This window comes from Gossypium hirsutum, chromosome A12 (genome assembly GCF_007990345.1).
Source record: "Gossypium hirsutum isolate 1008001.06 chromosome A12, Gossypium_hirsutum_v2.1, whole genome shotgun sequence".
Lineage (NCBI taxonomy): Eukaryota > Viridiplantae > Streptophyta > Magnoliopsida > Malvales > Malvaceae > Gossypium > Gossypium hirsutum.
The window spans coordinates 14,194,713-14,210,265 of NC_053435.1; the positions used below are offsets into that span (position 1 = coordinate 14,194,713).

General features: G+C 33.8%; 1 long non-coding RNA gene across 1 annotated transcript; it reads left to right on the forward strand.

Moving 5' to 3' along the window:
• Window positions 1–244: 244 nt before the first annotated feature.
• Window positions 245–9,672, forward strand: LOC121211318 (uncharacterized). The gene is made up of 3 exons (XR_005906623.1): window positions 245–318; window positions 791–878; window positions 9,229–9,672. It is a non-coding gene; the product is annotated as an uncharacterized lncRNA (long non-coding RNA).
• Window positions 9,673–15,553: the final 5,881 nt, after the last annotated feature.

The window sequence follows — 15,553 nt, forward strand, 5'->3', positions numbered from 1 at the left end:
CCAATTACGAAAAAGGACTAAATCGCATAAAGTGTAAAAGTCCTAAATTGATGGCTAAAGGTGTTATTTTGTTAGAGAATCAAAATTTGGGGATTTTAAAGGGAAATTAGACCCTGTTAGAAGAGCTTGGCCGGCCATGAGACAAGAATGGGTAATTGGTCAAAGGGTTAGGTTGGTTGATGTCATAATATGTATTTTAATAATACCCTAATGCCTAGTATTCACCTTCTTCATCCATTTTTCTCCTCTTTGACCGAAAATCAGCCATTGTTGGGGTTTGAAAGCTTCAAAAATTTTAGCAACTTTAAGCCCTCTCAAGTAAGTGATTTTGATAGTTTCTTTTAATGATTTTTACATTTTTGGTCTCCTTGAAGCATAAGCTTTCAAATGAGAGGATTATTGTGCATAATAAACAAGAGTTTAGGGTTTTTCCATGAATTCATTTGTGATAGTTTCTGAGTTTTTATGGAAGAATATGAGTCCTAGTTGTGTCATAAACAACTTTTGTGAAAGGTGTTAGCATGAAAACACCTAAAGGGACTATTTTACATAAGTTCAAAATAGGTGATAAGTGTCTGAAATAGTGATAATTTTGGGTTTCTATAATAGTAAAAAGAGTTCAGTTAGACTTGAAATACGAATAAATTCGATAAAAATCGATTTTCGAGCATAGGGGCAAAATGGTCATTTTGTCAAGGTCTAGGGGCAAAATGGTCATTTTACCTAAGGCGTAAATTTTGGATTGCCTAATTTTATTTAGTGGCTAAATGAGTGTATTTTGCTAATATAGATCAAGAATTGCCAAATTCAAACCTAGATCGTGGGAAAGCCAATCAAATCGACTAAACTGACTAGTCGTGTGTATTTTGTAATCTGAGGTAAGTTGTATGTAAATAATACAACCACATTAATAATGCATGTGTTGAATTGTATTTGAATTAGTATAGCATGAATTTCTTGATTGTGGAATTGAGAAAGTATAATAATAATAGAGATAGTAGGGTTCCCATTGAACATACGAAATAAACCGGATATTCATGCTGTAACAGTAGGGTCACTTGTGTGAGCTAGTGTAAGACATGTCTGGGACATGCATCGGCCATATTATGTGAGCTAGTGTAAGACCATGTCTGGGACATGGCATCGACATTGAGACGAGAGCTAGTGTAAGAGCTAGTGTAAGACATGTCTGGGACATGCATTAGCTTCGAGATGTAAGCCAGTGTAAGACATGTCTGGGACATGCATCGGCTGTGAGATGTGTCAGTGTAAAACCATGTCTGGGACATGGCATCGGCACCCTACCCCATGTTTGAGGCTTGTGTAATATATGATAGTGTTCCGAAAGGTTCAACGGTGAAAGTTATGATTATGAGTTAATAAGGGAAGTATAACCGTGTTGTGAGTGATACAGGTACCTAATTGGTACGTATGAGGAATGGGCTCAATATAGAATATGTGATTTGTATGGAGGGTAATGAGTAAGTTATGCTTGTGCCCTTTTTTTTGCTATGCGCATGATGATCATTGATGAATTTGTTGTCGTATATTTATTTACATGCAACTTACTACGCTTTTATGCTTACTCCCTTTTTCTTTCCATTTCCTTACAATGCCACCTAATTAACTCAAGGATCACCGAAAGTCAGAGATATCGATCACACTATTAGCCGAAGCATTCGGTATAATAGGATTTATATTTTTGAAAATGACTTGTATAGGGCTAGACCTTATTATTTTGTGTCTTTGAGAATTGGCCAAAAGTGTTGGCTTGGGATAGATTCCACACTTGGTATTAAGCCTTGAATGATGGCTAACATTCATTTTGAGTTTATAAAAGATGCTTCTTCATAGTTGAATGAATGTCTATTGTGGCTGATTTGATTTTGGAAATTATGTTTGTTTTGGTAGTGATATGAAAATAGGTATGCAAGGGTGGCAATGAGGCTTGGTAAATAGTCTTATAATGTCCACACGGGTAGACACACGGTCAGCCCCATGGGCATGTGGTTCGGCCGTGTGTCCCCTGCACGTATAAATTTCAAGTCAGTATGCATGGTATTAAACACACGGGCAGAGACATGGCCGTGTGTCTCAACCGTGTAGAGGACACAACCTGATACACGGGGGTGTGCCATGATCGTGTAACATTTTGGGGATGCTGACGTTAAAAACAGAATGTCCAGGTTTTTGCACACGGGCTAGGACACGGGCATGTCGTAGCCGTGTGAGGGACATGGGCCGTAGACATGGGCGTGTGTCTGGCCGTGTGGAAACCCTGTAGGTGTGAATTAGAAATTAATTCCACACGGACGCGGGACACGGGTGTGTCCCTGAGTGCTCAGGCCGTAAGAGCCATACAGGCCGTCAGTACGGCCATGTTGAAATAACCACACGGGCGTGTTACCCTTCCACATGGGGGTGTGCCCTGTTTCAAAAGTAAACTTCTTAAGGTTAGGTTGAGGACCTGGAATGGTTTTGAATAGTTTTCAATGATCAATTTGGGGCTCGTAGGCCCATAACAAGTAGTTTAAAGTAGAAATTTAAAAAGTTTTAATTTGGACCGAGTCTCGGTGACTTGAGATTGGTTGTATATGTGAAACCGAGTTAAGTAATGCCTTGTACTCTGCCCCGGCGTGGGTTACGGGTATAGGGTGTTACAGTTAGAGTGAAAAATTATTTTTGTCAAATATTAAATTGTTTATATAATTTTATATTTTTAAAATTTGTAATTTCTATTTTCTTTAATGGTGTTTAGTTAATTTCTAACATTAACTTCTTAAAAATATAAACAAAAAGGGTTATGTACCAAATTGAACAATTTCAACCATAAATAAAATAATTAATAAATGTGGAATAGCTTTGTTCTAAAGGTTGAAAGCTTTGGTTAGGAAGTTTGAGGATCAAATTGATAGAATTTGTAAATGTGAAGGGTTAAATTTATTTAATTATTTAGAATTAAGATCAAATTGATAGAATATGTAAGTATTGAATACTAAATGTGTTATTATACCAGTTAGAAGAAGACTTTCCATTATTAATTTAACAACAAATGTCCAAAATAGGAACGAATTCAAACGTTAGTTCTTAAATTGAAAAAAATTTAAACTTGAGTGACTAAAACAAAAATACGAGCATAATTAGATGACCATTTATATAATCTACCCCAAATTTAATAATAATTATATCAAACATGGAAGAAAAATTACTAATAAATTTGTATTAACATCACATTTATATTACATTACTATTGTCATTTCCGAAACCCAAGGATTTGAGACCTAACAACATTGCATTGGGGAAGAATTTCATAACACAATCAAAATCAAAAATACCAAATGTCTCCAAAATTTCAAATTTACAAAACTTTAAGTCTCCAGAAATTCTGTTTACAACTTGATCGAAATTATAACAATATTTTGTCTAACTAATACATGACTAAATTTGCAATCATCTCATTTGAAAGATCATAAGGATATGTGTAGACAAAAAATCAATTATAAAATGTTACATGTTAAGTTGAAATTATTATGGATAAAAATGATGACATCATATATTACACTATCATTATTTTTCTCTAATTAATTTAAATTAATTAAGAGATGAATAATAAAAAATTATATTATCACTATTTAAATTAAATTAATTAAGTGATAATATTATATGATTATTTTATTTCTGATTAATTAAATTAATAGGAGATAAATAATAAATAAAATAATTTAACTTTGCGGATCACTCTAAATAAAAGAGTTTATATTCCATTAAAACTCTCTTTTACTCAAGTCATTGACATTGTTAAACGGGTTATCTCTAAGTCATTCTACACAAGTTTAGAAGTCTAGAAGTTCATAAATCAAAGGCTAAGGAGACGATTTTGAAGACGAAAAATTCTCTTCAAAATCAAAGAAATTTTTAAGAACACCACATCAGTTTTGAAGAAAACTGATCTTCAATCTTGCTCAACTGATAGAAATAAGGTAAACTTGGTTTTTCAAGATCACATGTAGAAGACTTTTGAAGTGAAATCGTCTATTCAAGATCAAGTCTAGACGACCCTTTCACCAAAGCATTATTCTATCCGATTGCACCAACATAAATGAGATAAAACTCATTTTCAAGATCAAGTCCCAATAACCCTTAAAATGAACATCATTCATTCAAGATCAAGTCTCAAAGACCCTTAAATCCTATCAAATCAAATTCTTAAGCAAGCATGTCGTCAAATCCAATTTCAAAATTAAGTCTCGACGACTATTGAAATGACTCACATCCATCTAAGTTATGTCTAGACAAACCTTGGATCGAAACTCTATTAGAGAGAAGAGAGAATTTCTTTGTATTTGAGAAATATCCAAAGATTGTAACTCACAATCTCATAAATACAAGTTCTTTGATTTGCTCCAATTTCTAGGTTTTATTTTCGACTCCAAATTTGTGTATTGTTTACTAGGTGCTAAGCTCGAAACCATAAGCTCTTGTGAAACTAAAATTCATAACATATAGGTCAAATTTTGCCATTAGACCTTGTACTTTATGTAAATTTTGGATTTAGTACTTATACTTTAATTTGATCAATTTTAGTCTCTATACTTTTCAAAATTTCAAATTATAGTCCTAACCTAATGGTAATAGTTAAATATGTTTGGTTAAATTATGTAATTAGTCCTGTATTGTAACACCCCTTACTCGGCCCGGTCGCCTAACTCGAGCTACAAGATGTTACTATAGTAATCGAAACTGAAAACACATATAAATAATCATGCAATAGTCATTCATATCTCAATCGTAATCATATGATGTTATTTAAATAGAAATCAAGACTAAATCGAGCTTATGAAAGCTCTATAGGTGACCCCAGCATGAATTAGGACTAAATTATAAAGCTTTAAAATTTTAGACTTTTTGTGATGATGTCAGATAGTGAGTCACGTCACGACGTCGAACCACTTGATGTTGGGACGTCACAAACTGTCGTTCGATTTTGTGATGAGGGAAATTTCATGTCAAGATAAGAGCTCTATTTTTGGTAAAATTAAACCATTTAGTACCTATTTTGTGCCAAGGTATACCATTAGCTCAAATAGTGCATATTTGCACGACAAAACTTGCACAAAATCAACTTAAACACATAGCAAAACATCCGTATAACCGACCATAAAATCAACCAAACCATTTCACATGAATTTGACACTTTGCTTGTAACACCCCTAACCCGTCTCCATAGTCGAATTAGGGTTACGGAGCATTACCATGCAAATTCGAACACTTTAATATCAAATCATATGAATAATGTTATTTAACAAAAACCACTTAAAACTAATCAAAACCCTAGCATACATGTATATTTAGGCCTTAAAGCGTGCCTTCGAGGCCTTAAAATCAGTTAGGGAACGATCTGGGACTAAATTGAAATAAATCAAAATATTTGGGAAAAAATAGTAAAATTTGAAAATAGGGGTCACACAGCCGTGTGACATAGCCCAGACCGTGTAACAATCGGACAAAGGGACATACGGCCGTGTCCTAGCCCGTGTCTTAAACCATGCAACTCATTGAGTTGGATCACACGGCCGTGTGCCAGACCGTATAACTCTTTGACTTTACAGCCGTGTAACACACTGACTTGTTACAGACGGCCATGTCTTAGGCCATGTGAAATTTACATAAAAATAACAAGTGACACATGACAGTGTAGTTGGGCCGTGTGACAGCCCGTGTCCCAGGTCGTCTGCTCTATAATTTGACCTTAAAAACAAGCTATTTCAAGGCCAAAACACACTTAATCAACCATCCCATTTGTGCATACATTCAAAAGTCATAAACACCTTTCAAAAACTTATAAATATACCATTTCAAATTTCCTATTTCATCTAACCAATATGCCATTCAAAGGCACCACACTTATACCAAAACATCATTAACCAAAGCAAACCAACATAACCACATTTCAAGCACAAAACCTAGTTCCTTTAACTACCAAATAACATCAATTTCACCATTCACATTTCACTTCAAACATACCAAAAAGAACCATATATTCCAAGTATCTAAAAATGGCCAAAAGACTTAAACTTGTTAAGCATTAAAAGTTCATCAAACAAGACTTAAATTCCATAAGCATATTTGTACCAAAATGATCATTAACACATTCATAAACTACCATTACACAAATTCCTATACATGTCTGATACGTGATATTAGTGACAGGTTTTAAAAGTTTATAATTAATCGTTCTTGAAACTAAATACTGTCACGATGAAGGCAAGTGTACCTATCGAATAGTAGTATAGCTTTAGCAAGACCGGATTGTCGAACCCAAAGGAACTAAGAGTACTAGTAATTACTTTCTTTTTATTATCTAGCCTAAAAATTAAGGGATTTGTTTATCTAAACTAATTAAATAAACTAAGGGTGCACAGAGAGAAAATTGGGGAAAGCTTTTGGGAAAACTTAATTGATTAAGACAATACCCAAGGAAAAATTCACCTAGACTTCACTTGTTATTTAACTTTGAATCAGACGATTTATTCATTTGACTTGATCCGTGAAAATCCCTAAGTTATATTATTATCTCTCTCGAGACTAATAACTTCTAACCCTAGGTTGATTAATTGAAATCTTTTTCTAATTAACACCCTAGTGTTTCATTAACTCGATCTATGGACTCTATTATTAGGTTTCACTCTAATCTGGAAAAATCTTGTCACCCTATCTCTAGGCGTGCAATCAACTCCGCTTAATTACGACAAATTTACTCTTAGACAGGGACTTTTGCTCCACTGAATAAGCGCATTAACTTGAATCAATATCCTGGAATATTAAAATAAGAATTAAGAACACATAATTAAGAACAAGTCAAATATTTATCATACAATTCAGATAATAATAACAAGATTCGTCTTAGGTTTCATTCCACTTTATGAAAGAAAACATCTCAAAAGAATAAAGATAACAAAACATAAAGAAAGCCCAAAAACTCCTGAAGGAAATTGAAGGGAGATCTTCAGTCTTGACGATGAATCCGACTTCTGAGATGGATCAACCGGCTTCCCTTGAGTAATTCCTTGCCTCCTACTCTGTGCTCCCTTTCTATGTGCCTCTTCAAGTGTTTAAATAGGCTTTAGAATGCCTAAGAGCCTTCAAAAGTGGCCTTTTCGAAGAGGACTATACTTGGGCTTGACAGGGACACGTCCGCGTGACACGCCTGTGTGCGATTGCTTCAGACCGTGGTCAAGGCTGTTAAATAGGCACAGGCGTGTGGTTTACCCGTGTGAGTCGTGCTTCAATTCTGCCAAATGGACACGGCCGTGTGGCCTACCCGTGTGAGGAAGTCCAGGCCGTGTTGATTTCCCATGTTGCCCCATTTTCTCTATTTTTGGCCCATTTCTCGCTCTTTTTACTCTCCTATGCTCACCTAAGTATAAAACATGAAATTAAAGGATTAGGAGCATCGAATTCACCAAATCTAAGGATAAATCATCCATAAATGTGCTAAGCATAGGATAAAAATATGTATAAATTATGATTTATCAATGTCATTTATAACCTTGGCCAAAATAACTCAAAAACTACCGAAATGGTTGTTGGATAGTGTGATAGATCTATAACAAGCTTTCAATCGGTTGAGCTTCCGATAATCTATGAAATAAAAGAAAGTAATTACGTAAGCAACTAGTGCTTAGTAAGCTCGTATAAACTCAAACATAACTTGCCATTCTTAAGCACAAATTGTAAAATAAGTAAAACATCATTACCAAGACCATAGGCTTAGTAAAATCTTATACAAGCACCATCGAACTCATAAGTTAGTAAGTTCATACATGATACATATATGTTCAACCATATCATAAGTAGATTTTCATGTACACATCATTTATCACATTAACCTTTTTATAAGATCATGAACCAATATCCCATTGTGTACTTACCATGCCATTTCCTTTACTTACCCGTTGAACCATCTAGAATTGTTTTAGATACTTGGAATGCTCACACATAGTGGGCATTTTCGTATAACTATAACCTTTCCTTTTAAATAGTGCTCACACGAGTTGTGAAATGTGGCTGCTCACATGATTTACAAGTCAGAATGTTAGCTACACGATGCTGCTCACACGAGCTGGGGAGAATCCCCAAAAAATGCAGGACCTCAGCCATCGGTAGGACATTTAAGACTAGCATCCAAAACATGAAATCCCAAATTATATGTCGTTTGTATCCTAAGAATTCTTAAGGTTCAAACTGGACTATTTAATCGTCAATTCCTTAAAACGTTGATAAATGTATGATCAAGTCCGTTTATTAGTACAATATAGTAGATAATCAGTTTAGCTATCATTAATACGATTATAATTCATATGAACTTACCTCTATAACTATGGTTGCAATAGCCGAATTGAAGTCTAGTCCAAAGCCTTAGCTTTTCCCCGATTTAAGTCCGGTTGTTGTTTATCTTGATCTAAATAGATAATTTCATTCAATTAAGTACTTCAATTCAATCAATAATTCATATTTTTTTGTTTCATGTGAGTTCAATTCTTACCCATTTCTTAAAATTTTTATGTTTTTGAGATTGTTGCAACTAGGTCCAATTAACTCGTACCTTCATTTTTTTTATTCTGTTAAAAACTTTGGAAGTTACCATTGATAAATATTAGATATTTTTTTTATGAATAACATGGATTTGGGGCTTTGATTGTGTTGTATGATGATTTTGTAAAGTGATTTTGTTAAATATTAATTTTAGGATTAAATTGTGAAAATGTCAAAATATTAGGTTTTGATAGTAAATTTTAGATTTATTAGGGGTTTTATGAGGGCATAGAATATTTGGATAGATTATTGATTGAGAAAATTAGTTAATTTGATAGATTAACTAATTAAGGGATTAAATTGCAAAAATTGTAAAAATTTAGGGTAATTACGTAAATATGAAAAATAAAAGGGTATTAATTGTAAAATGAATTGGAAATGAAATATATGCTAATAAATGAGTAATTTTATATTCTAGATCAAGATCTCGTAGATACTCATGAAAAAGAAAAAATAGCAGAATAGTCCTTGAACTTCTGCAATTACTTCAATTCAGTCCAGGTAAGTTCGTACGGTTAAAAATTTAACATTCGTATAAATTGACCATTGGTATTATATATATTCTATTGTTGGAAATAATTTATTGTTTGAACTATAATATTGAATTGGATATTTGGTTTGAGTTGAACGCAGGATTTGAGTACATTCGTGATTTGGTGTGTAACGGGGGTATGAAGTGGAGATGGTGTTGGAAGGATATATTAACATTTTACCTAAGTAAACCGGGGTTTAGCATTTGTTTTGAATTCTCGTGTTTTACTTTCTGTTTGGCATGATTGGGTGGATCAGAACTTACAAGCTTCTATTTAGCTTTTGAGCTTCTGTTGGCGTGTTTGAGAGGACCAGCTCTTATGAGCTTCTGCTGACAATGTACTCTTACCCGTAAGTTGTTCTTCGAATGGAAAAATCTCAGTAAGGTGATTTGTTTAATGAATTTGAAAGAAATGTTATTTATTTCTTTATTTTGTATTAATTTGAATACGAAAGTATTTATTGATTGAAGTTGTAAATGACAGGGAGTTGTCATGAATGATTTTTATTACTTAATTTATTATATTTAGTCCGACAAGATTTTTGTTTAAATCTTAATTTATTATAGTTAGTTCGATAAGATTTTTGTTTAAATCGTCGAACTTACTAAGCTTCATTAATCTTATTTGTATTGTTTAATGTCACTGTAGATTTTCGGAAGGTTAGACGATCAGATCAACACTCAAGTCACACTATTTAGCTTATCTCGGTAGTTTTTGAAACATTAAATATGGTTTATATGGCATGTATAGGCTTTTGTATGGTCTTGGCCAAAGTTTGGCTTATGTAAATGTTATGAATAATATATTGTTTATATAACCAACTTACATATTGGTATGAGAATAATGTATAATTGTGATGTTAGTATGAGTGATATATGTATGTATGTATGTATTTGAATTGTAGTGAACTTTGGTAACTTTGTTAGGTAAACTAATTAGGTAAGTTTGGATACTTTGTTGACATGTTTTTAAGTTGTCATTTGAGGTGCCTAAGGACATATTGGTTGTATGTGGTGATAATAAATGTTTAAGACTTGATTTTAGCTTCTTTTGAATGCCTTGTTATGGCTTGTTGATGTGCAATTTGTTGAGTCTAGGTTGGTATCCATTTGGGTAAGAAATGTAGCTTGGAAAATGACCTATTTTTGTTCACACAGGCAGAGACACGGGAGTGTGTCTTAACATATGTGACGCACAACCAAGTGGCACGGTTGTGCGCCCGCTGTATATTCTTAACAATGCAAGTCAGTATGCTCACACGACCTAGCACACGGGCGTATGACTTGGCCGTGTGACCCAAGTCAGAGAGTTACACGGGCACTGACATGGGCTGAGACATGGCCGTGTGTCCTTATTTCGAATGTCCTCACGGCATGAGATACAGACATGTCTCTTGACCGTGCAAGTCACACAGTCGTGTGACCCCTGCAGCTTTGAAAATTTTCTACTTTTTCAGAAAAATTCTCTGAGTTTCTGATTTAGTCCTGACTTGTTTCTAATGCGTATTTCGGGTCTTGAGGGCTCGTATAAGGGACAGTAAATATGATTTTGATTGGTTTTATTATGAATATTGATATGTAATAAAACATTTGAATTTTTTGTCTGATTAATCCATAATTCTCGGTAATGCTCTGTAACCCTGTTCTAGCGTCAAATACGGGTTAGAGGTGTTACATTTAGTGGATTAGAGCCACGGTTTAGTTGATTCTCAAACTTAACGTAGCGTGTGAAATGTCTAGAATTATATGCGATATAAATCTGTGATTGTGTGATGTGTATGGTCCGATCTAACCTTCGTTTTCTTATAGATTGTAAAGATGTCTGATGGATCTGATCGTGTTGATAATGATGAGGTTAGCAGTAAAGTATCGACTTCTGAACATGGGACTAGTAGTAATGTCCTGATTCCTCTGGCTTAGGAACATGAACTTAAAAATATGTTCTTTGGTATATGAACTAGTGGTTTAGCGAGTTTATGCAAGAAAAAAAATTCGGCTCAACAACCTTCACCCCCTATTATTCCACCTGTTGTACTTTCAGTTGCTACTCCACCTACTTCAATAATTAAACCTAATAGACGCACTCCGATTGAGAAACTTATAAAGTGTGGTGCTGAAAAATTTTGAGGCAAATCAGAGATGATCCGGTTAAAGCTGAATACGAGCTTGAAAATTTATTACGGGTTTTCGAAGAAATAGATTGCTCTCCTGATGAATTTATTAGATGTGTTGTTTCGTTATTAAAAGAGGAAGCGTATAGTTGGTGTTCGACGATAATAGTTGTGGTACCAAAGGAGAAAATTTCCTGGGAATTTTTCTAGATCGAGTTTAAAAAGAAATATGTTGGGAAAAGGTATTTGGACAAGAAAAAGAGAATTTCTTGAGTTAAATCAGGAAAATAGATCGGTAGTTGAATTTGAGAGAGATTTTGTATATAATTTCTTGAGTTACATCAGGGAAATAGATTGTAACGCCCCCGTACCCGAGACCGTCACTGGAGTTGAGTACGAGGTGTTACTAAACTTAATTTATTAATTAAACAGCTTAAACAATTTATTTTAGAATTTCCAGACAAGCTGGCTAACTGCGTCACAGTTGCTTAAAAATTCATATCTCGAGTTATGAAACTAGAAATTAAGATCCGTAAATTTTTCCTGAAACTAGACTCATATATCTATCTAGTAATTGTTTTTCTAGAATTTTTGGTTGAGCTAATTAGTATAGTTTATTGATTAAAGTCTCCCCTATTTCAGGGTTTGACTACTCTGACCCCTGTGTATTACGAATCAGATATCTCCCTATACAGATTTTCAATGATTATCCTGTTTATTTCTCATAAAACTAGACTAAATAAGGAATCTATACATATAAAACATGACTTCTAATTATTTTTGTACAATTTATGGTGAATTTTTAAATTCAAAATAGGGGATTCAGAGACCACTCTAACCCTATTCCACCAATACTTAAATACCTCATAAAATATAACTCATTTACCTGTTTTGTTCCATCCATATGAAAATAGGCTCATCAAGATTCGATTTCATAACTTATTCATCCTTTAATTCTATTTATAATATTTTTAGTGATTTTTCAAATTCATGTCACTGCTGCTGTCTGATTCTGTTTTGTGGCCAATTTTACCTTTCCAAGGATTTTCATGGTTTAGTTAAGACATAAAGCATACATGTTATCATATATAAACTTGATTAGCCATTCCAATAGGTAATCATTTACAAACCCTTTTCTTACCAAACCATAACCATATCATATGATCATTTACACAAAGTGAGTATATTGCTATACATGCCACACTCAAAATATACAAGCCATTTTACCAATTTAGGTATTCGGATAGTGTGAACGAGCCTTCGACCTATCCCGATTCTCAAGCCGGCTTGTCAAAACTACAATGAATGAAAAGGAGGGAGTAAGCATAAATGCTTAGTAAGTTCACATGCAAATAACAAGTAACATGATCATGCAATCCAACATAAACATCATTAAGACACTCATATCATAAGAATACTTACTATCTTACCACAATTTTGTCTTACCAAGTTCTCAACCAAGGATTAAACTCATACCTGTCCATTTTCACTTTTTCAACACATTCAACATCGAATCACTTTCGTTTTAAGTATTCTCCATATTCTCTTAGGATTCTCCCGTTGAACACATCAGAATATAATTTCGGATATGCGGATAGTGTGCACGTAAGTGCTATACTCATAACTGAACAAGCTCAATAGCTTTTGAAATCAATGTAGCCAAGCTACCATGAAACCCGCCCATAAACGAACTCAGACTCAACTCAACGAGCTCGGGCGTTCGCATCCATAAGTGAACTCGGACTCAACTCAACGAACTCGGATGCCTAGTTACATCTCACGAACTCGGACTCAACTCAACGAGTTCGGAACTCAACCATCCTAGTGACATGTTACTTGTACCCTAATCTATTCCCAAGGTTCAAACGGGATTCTTTTCATTTACACATTTTAATTGCCTTCTTTGAAATGTAGAAACCGATACTTGCTAACATCTCATACTTATCAAGCTATTCACATAATTTGCATATCACCAAATAATAATTCACAAAACATCATATTTCATGATAATAAGTATCATGTCATAAAAATAACATTAAATCACTTAAAATAAAAGTTATGTTACCTTATTTACACATGAACTTACCTCGATACAAAATATTAGCAATCGAGCCTATTCCTCGTAAACTTTGTTTTTCCCTCGATTGCAACTTGAATCTCGTTTCTCTTGATCTATAATGCCAAATTAATTTATTTAATACATTCATTCATCAAAACAGCCCCTAATACGAACTTTGGGAAAATTACTATTTTGCCCCTAAACTTTTACATATTTGCACTTTTACCCCAAGGCTCGTAAATTAAACATCCCTTATTCTTATATTTTATGACATGCTGATCATTTTTCCCTTCTATAGCAACATCAAATTCACACTCTAACATGTACTTATGAATATTAGGTATTTTTACTGATTAAGCCCTTTTACTCGTTTTCACTTAAAATCGAGTAGCACAAGTTGTCTAGCATAATTTAAAACCTCATATTATATCATAAAACACCAAAATACACAAATTTCACCTATGGTTATTTTTCCAAATATGAACCCTAGGTTGAATTATTGCTAGCATAAGCTAAATTGAGCTACCGGGATTTCAAAAACATAAAAATCATTAAAAACGCGCATAGAATTCACTTACAATCAAGGCTTAAAAGTGTTGAAACCCTAGCTATGGTGGAGAGAAAAATTTGGCAGCAACTTATGGAGAAGATGATCATTTTTGTGTTATTTTTCCCATTTTATTTCATTTAATATCCAAATGACCAAAATGCCGTTCCTTACTAAACTTTCAAAAATTCCATCCATGTCCAATTTTTGTCCATAAACTTAGAAATTGGTCAAATTTCTATTTAAGACCTCCTCATTAATATTCCAAAGCAATTTCATACTAAAAACTTCTAGAATGCAAGTTTTGCAAATTATTCGATTTAGTCCCTAATTTCAACTTAAGCACTTTATGCATAGAATTTCGTCACGAAATTTTCACACAATCATGCAATCATATCATAAACCTCAAAATAATTATAAAATAATTATTTCTATCTTAGATTTGTGGTCACGAAGCCACTATTCTGATTAGGCCCTAATTCGAGATATTACATAGATCGGTAGTTGAATTTGAGAGAGACTTTGTATATCTTAGTAAATATGCTTAAGAAATTGTGCCTACTGGAGAAGAAATTTGTATCCAGTTTGAATATGGTTTGAATAATGAAATTGGAATGATGATTGGAGGTAATGAAATACGATAATTTGTTGTCTTGTCCGATGATGCACAGAAAATGGAAAAAGTGTACAACCTTAAGATACAATGGGATATACAAATTCGAGAATTTCATAGGAGAGGTTCTTCTACGTCATTTTTGGCATCACCGGCGAAAAAGACTAAAGATGATTTTAGCTGAGCTATCTCAGTGTCTGAACATTTGAATAAAAACAAGACAATTCAACATGATTTCAGAGTATTTACTAGACCAGCTAATAGTGTGGGTAGTGTACAAAATACTCTGAAGCTTAAATATAGATATTGCAGAAAATATCACCTTGACGAGTGTAAAAGTAAAACGTGATCCTATTATAGATGTGGATCAACTGATTATTTTATTCGTAATTGTCCTAATTTCCAAAAGAGGATGAAGATCAGAAAGAAAAGAAAATGTCTACCTCTAAAAAAAGTAGACGTTCGGGTTAGAAGAGTGTTACCGGGACTACTTGTTCGGGAATGAAAGACATTGTCGTTTGGTCAGAGGCTAAAGCACCTACTCGCACCTATACAATTCGAGCTAGAGAGGAAGCTACTACTCTAGATGTGATTGTTGGTATATTCTATCTCTTTGATGTTACTGTGTATGTATTGATTGACCCTAGGTCAACACATTCTTATATTTGCACTACATTAGTAACAGAAAAGATGTTACCTATTGAATCTACTAATTATGATATCCAAGTTACTAATCCACTAGGTTAGAGTGTGATAGTTAATTTAGTTTTTCGTGATTATCCACTAAAGTTTAAGGGCTATGAATTCCCTGCTGATTTGATGTTGTTACCCTTTCGGGAATTTGATGTTATTCTGGGTATGGATTAGTTATCTTTGCAAGATGCCGTGGTAAACTATAGATAGAAATGGATCGATTTGAAAAGTTAGACAGGAGAGATGATTTCAGTTGACTTTGAGAATCTGAAATATGTTGTTAGAATTATTTCGACTTTTTCTGCTCAGAGACTAATACGAAAAGGTAGTGAAACATTTCTAGCATATATCCTTGATACCTGAGATTCAGAATCAAAGCTAGATCAGTTACCAGTTGTTAATG